The sequence below is a fragment of the Arvicanthis niloticus genome, chromosome 7, assembly GCF_011762505.2.
Source record: "Arvicanthis niloticus isolate mArvNil1 chromosome 7, mArvNil1.pat.X, whole genome shotgun sequence".
NCBI lineage: Eukaryota > Metazoa > Chordata > Mammalia > Rodentia > Muridae > Arvicanthis > Arvicanthis niloticus.
Genome location: NC_047664.1, coordinates 71,888,117 through 71,904,010, shown reverse-complemented (window position 1 = coordinate 71,904,010; position 15,894 = coordinate 71,888,117).

Below are 15,894 nucleotides of genomic sequence, written 5' to 3'. Positions count from 1 at the left end.
TAGAAATACTGACCTCCGGCCATGGGCAATTTTATCTGCAGTATATACTGCATCGACGCTCAGCAAAGTGGCATTCTTGAGATTTATAAACTCACTATGCAAAGTTAAAACATCCAGAGAGTTGTTAGAATTATGCCAAATACAATGCACTTGTCAATAAACTTTTTTCTAATTATAGGAACTAACACTGTAAGTTGAAGAACTAACGTGAATCCAATGGTATTTGGCATGACACTCAAGATGGCTCCTTACCCTTAAATTCTGCACCTCATTCCAGTAATTTGAATAGGATAAAGAACATCAAGCCATTCTTCCAAATGCTTATCTAAATCCTCTGGTATATTCAACATATTATTAACATTTTTTTGCTAAATGATTAACAAAAGTAGCTGTCTTAACTTCTTGTGTCACAGCAATTGCAGAAGCAGTGGTGTTAGCAATAATGTAATTAAAGCTGTTATACCAGCAATAATAAAGCCTACTACACTTTTGCTTCTGCTTAAAGCCTGACTCATTTCTTCCAGTACTTGTGAGCTATTTTTAGAGTACCAAGGTTCTGTGATACTCAGGGCACTAAAATAAAAGCTGGATGATAGACCTCCATAATTGACAAGCTGGATTTCAAAACACAAATACAATTAGGAGGTGTACAATCAATGCAACTTACATTAAATACTGTGGAAGACACAAAAATATCTTTAAGTTGACAATTAAATGAGCCTTAACACATGCACTAACACCTGTTTGAAATCCAGATCCTACCTCAACTTTATCTCTTGGTAACATAACATCATAGAGAACTGCAGCTAATTTTCACATATGTCCAGAACCAGACTTCCAAATGAAGAGTGTTATTTCCAATATTGGATTGATTTCTAGACCAGTCCATGATTGAGTCTCAATAACTGGTCACATTTAATAATAATACTAGCAGCATTATAACTTCTCCTTTTGATTCTCTGTTCCACAAGGTCTAAGAACTTGAGGCAAGGCAGCTTGTCCCATTGGGGGTACAGGTAAGCAATGGTGGGTCAGAAACTTATGTCCAATACAACTTCCCAGTCACCATAGTCAGGACACTCAGCAAGCTCACAGGTCAGCATCATTCTTTCTCCTGGCATTAGCATGTCTCATCCATTACTCTGGTGGCCACCATGGTTCTTCAGTATCCTGCAGAAAAAACACAAACATCCCCTCTTCCCCATACTTAATACTTGATCGGGATCATGCCTTATGCCAGTAAGTGAATCCTTCTTTTTCACCTATGCATAAGTATGCCTAGTTGTAGAGTACCATAGATACTCAGCAGAGAGTTCTTTGGCATCCAAATTAAAAAGAAAAAGAGAAACTTTAAAATAAAAAATGAAAAAAAAATGATTGAAATAAATTCATATTGTACAAGAGTCTATCGCCCCCTTTTTTATTTTATAAAGATATTGTTTTAAAGTTCCATGGGCTGTTCCAAAGTCTCTTGTCTTGACGATTAGAAGGAATCCCCATAATATTGGTAATGTAAAATTGCTGCTAAAGAATCTCAAATGTTTGACTGCCATAGCCAGTTCCATTGTTTGTTTGTTTATTTCTTTTTCTATTTCTTTTTTTATTAGTGAGTATTTTATTTATATACATTTCAGATGTTATCCCCTTTCCCCATTCATTACCCCCAAAAACCTTTTAACAGTGTTTGCATATGTTGATTTCATCTGAGAGGAATCTCCAGGTGGGGCAGACTCTGGATGGTCTCTTCTGCAGTTTCTGTCTCACATACTATCTCATATTTGCTCCTGTGAGTATTTTTTTTTTTTTTTATTACTTCTAAAAAGGACTGAAGCACTCACACTTTGGGATTTTTTTTTTTTTTTTTTTTTTTTTTTTTTTTTTTTTTGTCTTGGGCTTCATGTGACTGTGAGTTATGTGTGGGTATTGTGAGATTTGGGGCTAATATCCACTTATCAATGAATGCACACCATGTGTGTTCTTTTATGATTGAGTTACCTCACTCAAGATGATATTTTCTAGTTCCATCCATTTGCCTAAGATTTCATGAATTCATTGTTTTTAATAGCTTAGTAGTCCTCCATTGTGTAAATGTTCCACATTTTCTGCATTGATTCCTCTTTTGAAGGACATCTGGATCATTTCCAGGTTCTGGCTATTATAAATAAGGCTGCTCTGAACATAGTAGAGCATGTGTCCTTGTAATATTGTTGGAGCATCTTTTGAGTATATGACCAGGAGTCATATCGCTGGATCCACAGGTAATATTATGTCCAATTTTCTGAGGAATGCCTGTCTAATTTCCAAAGTGGTTGTATCAGCCTGCAATTCCACCAACAATGGAGGAGTGTTCCTCTTTCTCAACATCCTTGCCAGCATCTGCTCTCATCTGAGTTTTTGATCATAGCCATTCTGACTGGTGTGAGGTGGATCTCAAGGTTGTTTTGATTTGCATTTTTCTGATGACTAAAGATGTTGAAATTTTTTTTTAGGTGCTTCATGACCATTTGAGTTTCCTCAGTTGAAAATTCTTTGTTGAGCTCTGTATCACAATTTTTAATAGGGATATTTTATTGTCTAGAGTCTTATTTCTTGAATTCTTGGTAAATTTTGCATATTAGCCCTCTATCAGATGTAGGATTGGTAAAGATCTTTTCCCAATCTGGGGTGAACATTTGTCCTATTGACAGTGTCTCTTGCCATACAGAAGCTTTGCAATTTTATGAGGACCCATTTGTCAATTCTTGATCTTGAAGCATAAGCCATTGGTGTTTTGTTCAGGAATTTTTCCCCTGTGCCCATATGTTCGGGGCTATTTCCCACTTTCTCTTCTATTTGTTTCAGTGTATCTGGTTTTATGTGAAGGTCCTTGATCCACTTGTACTTGACCTTTGTACAAAGAGATAAGAATATCCATTTGATTTGCATTGTTCTACATGCTGACCTCCAGTTCAACCAGCACCACCTGTTGAAAATGCTGTCTTTTTTCTACTGTATGGTTTTAACTCCTTTGTCAAAGATCAAGTGACTATAGGTAAGTGAGTTCATTTCTGGGTCTTTTATTCTGTTCAATTGATCTTCTTGCCCATTTCTGTACCAATACCATGAAGATTTTATCACTATTGCTCTGTAATTACAGCTTGAGGTCAGAGATGGTGATTCCCCAGATGTTCTTTTATTGTTGAGAATGTTTTTTGCTATCCTGTTTTTTTTTTTTTTTGTTATTTCTAATGAATTTGAAAATTGATCTTTCTATCTCTGTGAAGAATTGAGTTGGAATTTTGATGGAGATTGCATTAAATCTGTAGATTGCTCTTGACAAGATTGCCATTTTTACTAAGTTAAGCCTGTCAATCCACGAGCATGGGAGATCTTTCTATCTTCTGAGATACTCTTCAATTTCTTTCTTCAGAGACTTGAGGTTCTTGTCATACAGATCTGTCACTTGCTTGGTTAGATCCACACTAAGGTATTTTATATGATTTGTGACTATTGTGAAGGGTGTCATTTCCCTAATTTCTTTCTAAGCAAGCTTATCCTTTAAGTAGAGGAAGGTTACTGATTTTTCTTTTTGAGTTAATTTTATATCTAGCCACTTTGCTGAAGTTGTTTTTCAGGGTTAGGTGTTCTCTGGTGGAAGTTTTGGGGTCACTTAAGTATACTATCATATCATCTGAATAGTGAAATTTTGAATTCTTCCTTTTTAATTTGTATCCCTTTGACATCCTTTTGTTGCCTATTTGCTCTGGCCATGTCTTCCAGTACTATATTGAAAAAGGTAGGGTAAGAATGGGCATCCTGTCTAGTGCCTGATTTTAGTGGGATTGCTTCATGTTTCTCTCCATTTCTTTGATGTTGGCTACTGGTTTCCTGCATATTGCTTTTACTATGTTTAGGTATGGGCCTTGAATTCCTAATCTTTTCAAGACTTTTGCCATAATGGGATGTTGCATTTTGTCAAATGCTTTCTCAGCATCTCGTAAGATAATCATGTGTTTTTCTTTGAGTTTGTTTATATAGTGGATTATGTTGATGGATTTTAGAATGTTGAACTATCCCTGCATTCCTGGAATAATTCCTACTTGATCATGGCATATAATTGTTTTGATGTGGTTTTGGATTTGGTTTGCAAAAATTTTATTGAGTATTTTTGCATCGATATTCATAAGAGAGATTGGTCTGAAGTTCTCTTTTATTATTGTGTCTTTGTGTGGTTTAGGTATGAGCATGATTGTGGCTTCATAGAATGAATTGGGTAGTGTTCCTTCTGTTTCTATTTTGTGAAAGAGTTTGAAGAGAATTTGTATTAGGTCTTCCTTGAAGGTCTGATAGAATTCTGCAAGAAAACTGTCTGCTCCTGGGCTTTATAGGCTTGATATCAGCCCTGAGTTTGATTGTTTCATGACTTCTACCCCTCTTGGGTGCATTTGCTTCTTTTTGTTCTAGAGCTTTCAGGTGTGTTGTCCTTTCAGGCTAGTGTGGCCTGTCCTCTGTTTCTTTTTGTAGGCACTTAGAGCTATAAGTCTTCCTCTTACTACTGCTTTCATTGTGTCCCAGAAGTTTTGGTATGATGTGTCCTTATTTTCATTAAATTCTAAAAAGTTTTTAATTTCTTTCTTTATATTATAATCTTAAAAGTAAAATAAGTAGATCTCCAATAAAAAATCAAAAGGTTTCAAATAAGTCAGTAACTTTCTCATAGTCATATATCCAATATTATATCCAAGCAGAGATTGCCTGGTGGCAATATCTCAAATTTGAATTTTTGGCTGTAAAATATTCTGATGTAAATATTACATTAATGTGGTTTTAATTTTTTATTTAGTTATTGCAGGGGTACACACAAGTGTGTGTGTGTTTGTGTGTGTGTTTGTGTGTGTGTGTTACATTTGGAGAACAGTTTATTACCATCTAGGGCTCAAAAATGTAAGGTAGGATCTAATCAAGATTAGTAGCAAGCACTTTTACACTCTCAGTCATCATGCCATCCCAATTTTACACTTTTGTTCCTTACTTTGGGCTTACTGAGAGATTAGTTTTTAATAATTATTTAATAGCACTATTATTTAGGTTGTAGGAAAAATTATTAACTTTAATTTACTAAAACCTTACGTATAAAATGCAATTTAAGTTGTGAAAGGGTTTTAATTCCACTTATGTCAAATCAATAATAGATTGAGGCAGCTATTTTATTTTTTATAAGTTGTTTACTTTTTTATTAATTTTACATCCTGATTGCAGTCCCCTCCCTTCTGTCCTCCCAGTCTTATCTGCACATACCCTTCTCCCATTAATCCTCTCCTTCTCCTCAGGGAGAAAGAAACACCCCATGGGTTCCAACCTGCCCTGGCATATTAAGTCACATCAGGACTAAGTTCATGGCAGATCAGCTAGTGGAAGGGGATCCAAAGACGGGCAACAGAATCAGAGATAGCCCCCACTCCAATTGTTAGAAGACCAACATAAAGACTAAGTTACAAATCTTCTACAAATGTATAGGGGGCCTAGGTCCAGACCCTGCATGTTATTTGGTTGGTGAATAAGTCTCTATCAGCACCATAGAATCAGGTTGGTTAATTTTGTAGGTCTTCTTTAGGTGTCCTTGAACCCTTCAGCCCCTCAATCTTATCTCCACTAGACTCCTCAAGCTCTTCCTAGTATTTTTCTCTGGGTCTCTGCATGTGTTTCATCAGCTACTGATGGAAGACTCTGAGAGGAAAGTTATGTTAGGCTTCTGTATGCAAGCATAGCACAGTGTCATTAATAGTGTCAGGGGTTGGCTCTCTCTCATGGTGTAGGTCTCAAGTTAGGCCAGTCATTGGGTAGCCATTCCCTCAATCTCTGCTTCATCTTTATCCATGCATATCTTATAAGGCAAGTAAGTTTTGGGACAAAGGTTTTGAGGGTGGTTTGGTAACCCCCTCTCCACTGGAATTCCTTCCTGGCTACTAGATGTGGCCACTTCAGTCTCCAAAACCTTAGGAGCTAAGAGTCTCAGCTAGATTCACTCTGCATAATAAAAGAACTTTTGGAAGTATCACCATCCCTAATTTTAAGGTATAATATGAAGCAATAGTAATAAAACCACATGGTATTGGCATAAACTCAAATAGGTTTATCAATGGAATAGAACCAAAGACCCAGAAATAAACCCACACACCTACAGATATTTGATATTTGACAAAGAAGCCAAAACCATAGATTGGAAAAAGAAAGCATCTTTAACTAATGGTGTTGCCCTAACTGGATGTCTTCATGTTGAAGAATGCAAATAGAACCATATTTATCACCTTGTACAAAACTCATATGGGTCAAAGGACTCAACATAAAACTGGATACACTAAAGCTAATAGAAGAAAAAGTGGGGAACTGCCTTGAACACATTGGCACAAAAGATAATTTTCTGAAAAGAACACCAATAGCTCAGGCACTAATATCAACAATTAATAAAAGGGACCTTATGAACTTGAAAAACTTATATGTAAAGAAAATGACACCATCAGTAGGAAAAAAAATAGCAGCCAACCTATGGGAAGAAAACATTTACCAACCCTATATCTGACAGAGGAAGAATGTCCAAAATATATAAAACCTCAAGAAATTAGACACCAGCAAACCAAATAACCCAAGTAAAAAATGGATTACAGAGCTAAACAGAATTCTCAACAGAGGTCTCTCTAATGGCCAAGAAATACTTAAAGAAATTCTGCACTCCCCTTCTACCCCTCTCCCAGATCTGTGGCCTGGCACAGACCCCTGCCTGGTCTGCTCCTGTGTGGTCACTGGATTCCTCCTGAGACATCCTGGAGGGTCCACTCAACCCAGAGCAGCAGAGGTACCACTGAACCCAGAGAGGCAGAGGAACAACTGAGAAGGCCAAACCTAAGGATAATAGGTATAGATGAGGGTGAAGACTCTCAACTTAAAGGGCCAGTAAATATCTTCAACAAAATTATAGAGCAAAACTTCCTAACCTATAGAAAGAGATGTCCAAAAATATCCAAGAAGCCTACAGAACTCCAAATAGTTTAGAGCAGAAAAGAAATACCTCTCATCACATAATAATCAAAACATCAAATGTACAAAACAAAGAAAAAATACTAAAAGCATTAAGGGAAAAAGGTAAAGTAACATATAAAGGCAGACCTATAAGAATTACACCAGACTTCTCACCAGAGAATATAAAAGCCAGAAGATCCTGTACTGATATCATATAGACCCAAAGAGAATACAACTGCCAGCTCAGACTACTATACCCAGCAAATCTCTCAATCACTATTGATGGAGAAACCAAGATATTCCATGACAAATCCAAATTTACACAGTATCTTACCACAAATCCAGCACTTCAAAGAATAATTGGTAGAAAACTCCAACACAAGGAGGGAAACTACAACCTAGAAAAAGCAAGAAAGTAATCTTCCAAAACCCTAAAAGAAGATAGTTACACAAACATAACTCCACTGCCAATAACAAAAATAACAGGAAACAACATTGATTTTCCTTAATATCTCTTAATATCAATGGACTCAATTTTCCAATAAAAAGACATAGACTATAAGACTGGATACATAAAACACAACCCAACATTTTGCTGCAGACAGGAAACACACCTCTGTGAAAAAGACAGACACTACCTCAGAGTAAAAGAATGGGAAACAATCTTCTAAGCAAATGGTCCCAAGAAACAAGCTGGAGTAGCGATTCTAATATCAAATAAAATCGATTTTCAACCAAAAGTAATCAAAAAAGAAAAAGAAGGACACTTCATGTTCATCAAAGGAAAAATGTACCAAGAGGAACTCACAATTCTGAACATCTATACCCCAAATGCAAGGGCACCCACATACATAAAAGAAACTTTACTGAAGCTTAAAGCATGCATTGCACTTCACACAATAATAGTGGGAGATTTCAACACCCCACTCTCAGCAATGGACAAATCATGAAAACAAAAACTAGACTGAGACACAATGAAACTAACAGAAGTTATAAACCAATTGGACTTAACTGACATCTATAAAACATTTCATCCTAAAACAAAAGAATATACCTTTTTCTCAGCAGCTCATGGTACGTTCTCCAAAATAGACCATATAATTAGTCACAAAACAGGCCTCAACAGATACAAAGAGATTGAAATAATCCCTTGTACCCTATCAGACCACCATGGACTAAGATTTGTCTTTGATATGGACAAAAACAACGGAAAGCTCACATACATGTGGAAACTGAACAATGCTCTACTCAATGATGACGTGGTCAAGGAAGAAATAAAGAAAGAAATTAAAGACTTTTTAGAATTTAATGAAAATGAGGACACATCATACCAAAACTTGTGGGACTCCATGAAAGCAGTACTAAGAGAAAAACTCATAGCTCTAAGTGCCCACAAAAAGAAACTGGGAAGAGCATACACTAACAAATTGACAGAACACCTGAAAGATCAAGAACGAAAAGAAGCTAATATACCCAAGAGGAATAGATGGCAAGAAATAATCACACTCAGGGTTGAAATCAACCAAGCTGAAACAAAAAGAACTATACAAAATATCAACAAAACCAGGAGCTGGTTCTTTGTGAAAATCAACAAGATAAATAAACTCTTAGCCAGACTAACCAAAGGGCACAGAGACAGTATTCAAATGAATAAAATCAGAACCGAAAAGGGAGACATAACAACAGAAACTGAGGAAATTAAATAAAAAGAATCATCAGATCCTACTACAAAGGCCTATACTCAATAAAATTGGAAAATCTGGATGAAATGGACAATTTTCTAGACAGGTACCAGATACCAAAATTGAATCAGGAGCAGAGAAACCATCTAAACAGTCCTATAAACTCTAAATAAATAGAGGAAGTCATTAACAGTCTCCCCACCAAAAAATATCAGGTACCAGATGGCTGCATGTGTCCTTGAAAGAATATAGAGGAATGAAAATTGTTCTTTATGAATTTAAAATTTGAAATTTTATTGATCCTCCAGAGGATCAATGCTATCACAGTGATCTGGGCTGCTCTTAAGGATTTATAAAGTCTGTGCTCTAGATAGAAAAGTGAGAAGAAAAGGACAAGAATATACCAGGGCACACTCTCAGTTTTAAGAAGGGCACAATACATGTCCTCCATGCAGTATCAGAAGATTGGCAATGCTCATCATTTGTCCAAAGTTCATATTCAATCTGAAATTTTATTCCTTTCAAGGATTTCTGAATTAGACTTTATTGTTATGTGGTTGAGCTGTTTCTGAAAGGGTTAAAAATTTTCAAAAACTCCTAACAGACTGAACAGAACCAAGAGTGCAGGTCAGCTTGGTCATGAGCTCTGTGTTTCAGGAATTTGGCTGACCACAAGATAGATGGTTATTACGAATAGGCTCTTAGAGAATAGCCTATACAAAATGTTCCCCATGACAGTTCCTTGGACCCCGTCACAAACTGAATAATGGGATGGTACTTTCCACAGGTACTCTCCAATAACCCTCTTTTACTCCTCCTGGGTTGTATTCCCCCCCCCCCCCGAGTTGTGGTTTTTGGCTTTAAATTCTCTTTGTCTCCAAAGCCTCAGGTTCAAACCCCACCGCCCCTGTGTGGGCCGTGGGTCTTGACCTCAACATATTGATCGAAATATACCTCTTGCTGATTGCATCAAGTTCGGTGTCTTGTGAGTTAATGGGTGGCCGAGAATTCCCGAGGCTTGGGTGAGGTCCTCCCTTCATGGGGGCCTTACATTTCTAATGTGGATTCATTTAGACATGTTTATTTTGTTAGGCTCAGAAAATGGAGTCTTTCCCTTTGGTTATCTTGTTGTTCAACTCTAGGAAATACAGATGCAAAAGGTGTGTACATTTTAAATAGAAGAGCCACAATTGTTCAGATGCAATGACAATTAGGAGAAAGAAACTTGAGTTCTTATATTTGGCATGAGTCTTATTGCAATCTTGATATATTTACAGAGGAAGTTTTCTTGGGAACAGAAACTTAGGGAGAAATTCAGTAAGCTATAGATAGAGATGAACAGAAAAGTTTCTTATTATGAAGAAAATATTCTTTACAACTACATAAAAACCACCCTTGAATTTTATTTATTCTACATGTGTGATATTTTCCATAGTTTGAGAATATTCAAGGGAAAATAATGTTCATATACTCAGTTACCTGCATTTATTGCTTATTTGTTATTTTGCTTAAAATTTTTATTATATTTTGTGTGTTAATGTGTGTGTGTGTGTGAACATGTCCACACAGGTGGAGATCAGGAGACAATTTGCAAGGGTTGGCCCTCTTGTTATATTATGTAAGTCCCAGTGATCCAATTCAGGCATTAATTTCAGTAGCAGAAGTTTTACCAGGTTAATATCATTATTTCCCAGCAAAACTATAAATAATTTAACCTATTGTTTAATGTATCATTCCCTATTATTATTAATTTTCCCTATTCCATTACCATAAGAAATAAATAAATGATTAAATAGTTGAAATATTGTGTGTGTTATTTTAAAGTCAGCAATAATATCATTTAAAAAGTAAATACCATGGTTTTTGTAAATGAATCCACCTCTCTTTAACCGGTGTAATGTTACAATTATATCAACTATCAATCAAAGAAAATAATTGAAACACTAAATATTGTTCCAACAAGCTTTTTTTTTTAGATAAAATAAATATGAGATCACTATTACAAGCCATTGATTGAATTTCATTTGATTCTGACTCATGTTTGTAAGTCTGCTCCCTGGGGTACATCACTCTTTTTGACTGTATGCAAAGATAAATCTTGAAAGCTTGGAAAATATCAAGAATCAAATGTGTCATGTTTGATTTGTGGAGTAGTTTTTCTTCTTTTCAAGGTCTCAAGTTACATCCTTTTCAATTGGTTTTTCTGAGAAGGATTGAAAGATACAATCTGACATTTTTAGGTGTGATAATTCATTTTGCCCTCTGCCTTGAATCCACTAAAACATAATCATTTTTATCACCTATATCAAATAACTGAAAGATCTTTAAAACCTCACCCAGCTGGATAGTTTTATATATACATATATTCCATGTATATTCATATATATATATATATATATATATATATATATATATATATATATATACATATGGAATGCACACACTAATATTGCATGTATATTCTTATGTACTGGAGGTTTAAATAATATGGCCCTAATTATTTCATTAAATAGACAACTGTGACCATTTTCTAGATTAAGAAATGGAAGATTAAGGTAAGTTATATAATAGTATAAAGCTCTCTATAATTAAAGAAAATGAAAATGAGAATCCAAAGGTTTTTTTTTTTTTTTTATTTCTTAGTTACTTTTCTCATTGTTGCAACCAAATACTTGGCAAGAAGAAATTTAGTAAGAAGGAATTTATTTTGGCTCATACTTTGATGAGATTCAATTTATCAAATCAAGGAAAGTATGATTACAGACAGCTTCAATGTGGCAGGAATTTCCTACCCAATGTATTTGCAGCAGAGCTCTGTCAGAGGAGAGAGAAGTTAGAGGTGAGATGGTAGCAGATGTCCGAATCTCTAGCAGTCTCAAGTAGTTATTCATATCAAAAAGTTAGATAATTGGGATAACAATTCTAATTGTGTGGGCATCTTGTGGATTGAGTTTTGCTGATATATAAATCTATTTGGTTAATCTTTAAGCATTAAGAGTCTTATTTCTACTGGGTACTGGGAATTGTATCTACTGCATGGGGGTGGCAGAGTTGACCCAGGAGCCATGCCTAGAGCCATGGAGACTATGGAGCTGATCAGTGGAGGCAACAACTATGCTAACATTTCATGGGTTCTGGGCTGGTGGCACTGGCCAGCTGGTGCCACAATTAGTGAGGGAACTTAGAGCAGGAACATCGCGGCCAAGACAAGCCTTTTTTTTTTTTTTTTTTCTAATACCTCCCACTACATTTCATGGAAGGAGAAACATCCATCTGAGTTTCACCTCCTCACATCTTTATGGAACATAAAGCAGAAAGGATTGGTGGTCTCAGTTAAAATTTTTATTTTTATTTTTGTTCAGTTCAGAGTCCTAACCCACCCATGAGAAGGTATGACCCACATTGAAGGTACTTCTTTTGTTCAACCAAAGTACCAAACATATACTCATAGATACGCCCAGTGGTGTGCCATTTTCTTACTTCTCATCCCAGGCAACTTGGCAATGAATATTAACCATCAAATAGTCTATATTTCTCTGATTTCTTTCCTTTTAGTTTGGAACTTTACAGGTTACTTCAATGCATACTTTTTTTTTTTTTTTGAAGCACTTGGCAATGATGTAATTGATTTATTCATTGCATTTAAAGTAGATAATCATATTGTTCATGGAATCGGTACTTTACCTATGTCAACTAAAAACTATATGCAGAATAGGTCCATAATCATTTGCTCCATTTTAATTAAAAAGAATATAATACTTTTTAATACTAAACCTCCTGCGAACTGCATTTTATCACTCCACTCTTATCAATGTGTCCTGTCTCTTCTAGCCCAGATATGCTGCTCCTTCATTTCAGAAAAGACAAGGCCTATCAATGACATCAACTGAATTAGGTATAACAAGATGTGTAGCGGAATATTTTCTCCACTACAGTTTACAAGAAACTCAGTAATTTGGGAGGAGCTAATGTGGGAGGAGTAAGGAGAGGAAGAGGAGGAGCTAAGAGGAAGGAGAAAGGTAGGAGCCATGGAGAGCCAGGGATCTGGGATGGTCCTGGGTAACCATTTATATCTTAAGATTAGATATTGAGAAACAACTCTAATTGTATAGGCATCTTGTTAATTGAGTATTTCTAATTATATAAAGCCTTTGAATCATCTTTAAGCATTAGAGTCTCATTTCTACCAGGTACCTTGTGGATGGCGGGTATTGACTGGGGTTCAGCTAAGCATTGTGGAGACAGCGTGGTAGATGGGCAAAGCCATCTCCCATGCTATCATCTCCTGGGTGGCAGGGCCAGTGCTTTTGGCCCACACGAGCCGTGGTCAGAGTTGAGCAGCAGCAGCAGGAGCACACTGCTGCTCTTGGCCTCAGGCCTTGTTTAGTCGGGAACATGGCAGCTCCATAAAAACAAGACAGATTGGGTGCAGCCGATTTAAATATTACCCGTAACAAAGATGCAATAAAGACAGACATATACCCTCATATCAAGGCTGGATGAGGCAACCCAGCAGGAAGAAAAAGTTCCTCAAAAGGTAAAAGAGTCAGAGATACCCCACTCCCATTGTTAAGACTCCAACTAAATCCCAAGCTAAAGAACCACAGCATGTGTGCAGATGACCTGGTATAGCCCTATGAAGGATCCTTGGTTAATAATTCAGTCTCTGTGAGCTCCTACGAGTTTTGCTTAGTTGGTTTTGTGAGCTGTATTCTCTTGGTATCCTCTACCCCTCTGGCTCTTACGGTGCTTCCCCTCATTCTTCTGTGGGGTTCCTCAGGATCTGTCTAATGTTTGGCTGTGGGTCTCTGTATCTGCTCCTATCAGCTGCTAGAGGAAGCTTCTCTCGTGATGATTGGGCTAGACAACTATCCTGTGAGTATAGAGGATTATCATTAGGAATAATTTTGATTTATTTTTATATTTTGTTTTGTTCTTCCATAATCTCTGAGCCATGCAGCTTCCATATATTGGCCTTCTCGTCAGTGTTGGCTATGGTCTCTCATGGAGTAGGTGCACTGGGGATGGCTGGAGTGGGAAACAGGAGGGATCAGGTGGGGTATGGAGGGACAAAGGGAGAGAGTACTAATGAATAGCTGAAATAGGTGAGCATTTAGGGAACAATGTAGAAACCTAATGCAGTGGAGCCTATGAGATTGACTCTAGTGAGGACTCCTAGTAATGGGAGATATGGAATCTGAACTATCTGTCTTCTGAAACCATGCTCAGCTCTCAGTGGGACTGGGACACAAACCTAGACACAGAATCTATGACCTACAACCTGTTCTGCTTGCAAGATGTGCTGAGATAATATTTGATCAGATCATATAATTTGCTTCTTAATTTTTCCAAACTATCTCAAATTACAATGATAAAACTGGTATTCAAGCCAGCAAATTGTTTACATCTTAAGGACTTCATTAAGAATTCATCTGAGACTTTGTAGCAGCTAACCCCCATTCGCCATCCCCTACTGCTTCAAGTCCCAGTCCAGAGATCCAACCTATCTGCAGACACCAAAACCTGACTCTATTGCTGATGCCAAGAAGCACTTGGGACTTGGGACAGGAGCCGGGTATGGTTGTTCCCTGAAAGAATCTACCAGCATCTGATCAATACAGATGCATATGCTCACAGCCAGTCATTGGAATGATGCCAGGAACCTCAATGGAAGAGATAGGGGAAGGACTGAAGGAGCTGAAGGAGCTGAAGGGGATTTCAATTCCATAGGAAGAACAGTATTAATTAACTGGACCAGCCAGAGCTCCCAGGGACTAAACCATCAACCAAATAGTACACCTACAGGGACCCATGGCTCCACTTACATATGTAGCAACGGATTTTCTTATATGACATTAATGGGGGAGAGGCCTTTGGTCCTGTGGAGGCTTGATGCACTACATAGCATAGCATAGGGGGACGCTAGAGCTGTTAGGCAGGAGTGGTGAGTGGGTAGAGGAGCACCCTCATAGAGGCAAAGGGGAAGGTAAAAGGGGGAAGAGATAGCGGGGGTTGTGGGGGGCAGTAACCAGGAAGGGAGATAACATTTGAAATGTAAACAAATAAAATGATTAAACAAAAGCATTCACTTGACCAAAATTATTTTGAAATCAGTTCTAAAATTTATGCAGCAGTAATCTATTATTATTCATGCGGTTAGGGGCTAAGCCTTATACCAGGTTTAAGTAAAATAATTTACTGTGTCATAATTATAGTTTCTGTAATGTTAATAGTTTTTAAATGAGCACCATGGAATAAAGAAGCTAAAGACACTTTAAAATTAGAACTTGCATGTTGTCTCTGGTACAATAATGATGTTAACTCTTTTAACATCATTCTATTTAAGCAAGTGCATTGACAGGCACACTATTATCTAAAAGGAGAACACACACACAGGGCTGGGCAGGGGTATAGTGAGAGAGGAGGTGGGGCTGGGAAGGGGGAGAGGTAGAGAACATAACAGAGGAGTGGGGTCAGAAAGACAAGATTGAAGAAAGACAAGACTTTTGTTTTGTTTCTTGCTTTTTTTTTTTTTTTTTTAATCTATTCAGTGTACCAGACGGCCAAATATTTGAAAATAAAAAAAAGGATCTTGGTAGTCTAACTGAGTGGATGGAGAAATATCAATTTTATCTGAATTACAAAGGAAAAAGAATCTCAGCTGCAAGTCTTGGAGCATTGCAGCTGACATCTGTGGTACTGTCAGGAGTGCTGATAAGAAACTTCTAATTCAGAAGCATCACGTCTTGTCAGAAGCCTCCACCGTATTGAATACCATTAGCATTCAGCCATGGGATAGTCTAGACCATGTTCGGGAAGGCTGTATTCCTCTTCTCATGTGCTTAACTGTCATTTATTCTTTAGTCACAATACATGATCTTGGTTCTTTACAATTCTTCAAGGCAATGACAATAAATTCTATGCACACCCTGAATAATTCAGCATTTTAAGTAAGATGCTAGAATCTATTCTTCAAGAGTCAAAAATTTCTATTTTGAACTCTTTGGGAGAGCTTTGTAATTATTTATTAATAGTTCTAAAGAAAAGCAGAGCTCCAATTTTCCAAGATGGAATGTAGATTTGTCAAGAGTGATTCTACTATTTTGAATGAATTGATATGGCATATATTTAAAGTCATACACAGGGATTTTCACAGTTCACAAATATTTATAAAAAGATTATTTAAAATTTGAACTTACTTTAAAAAATCATAGGA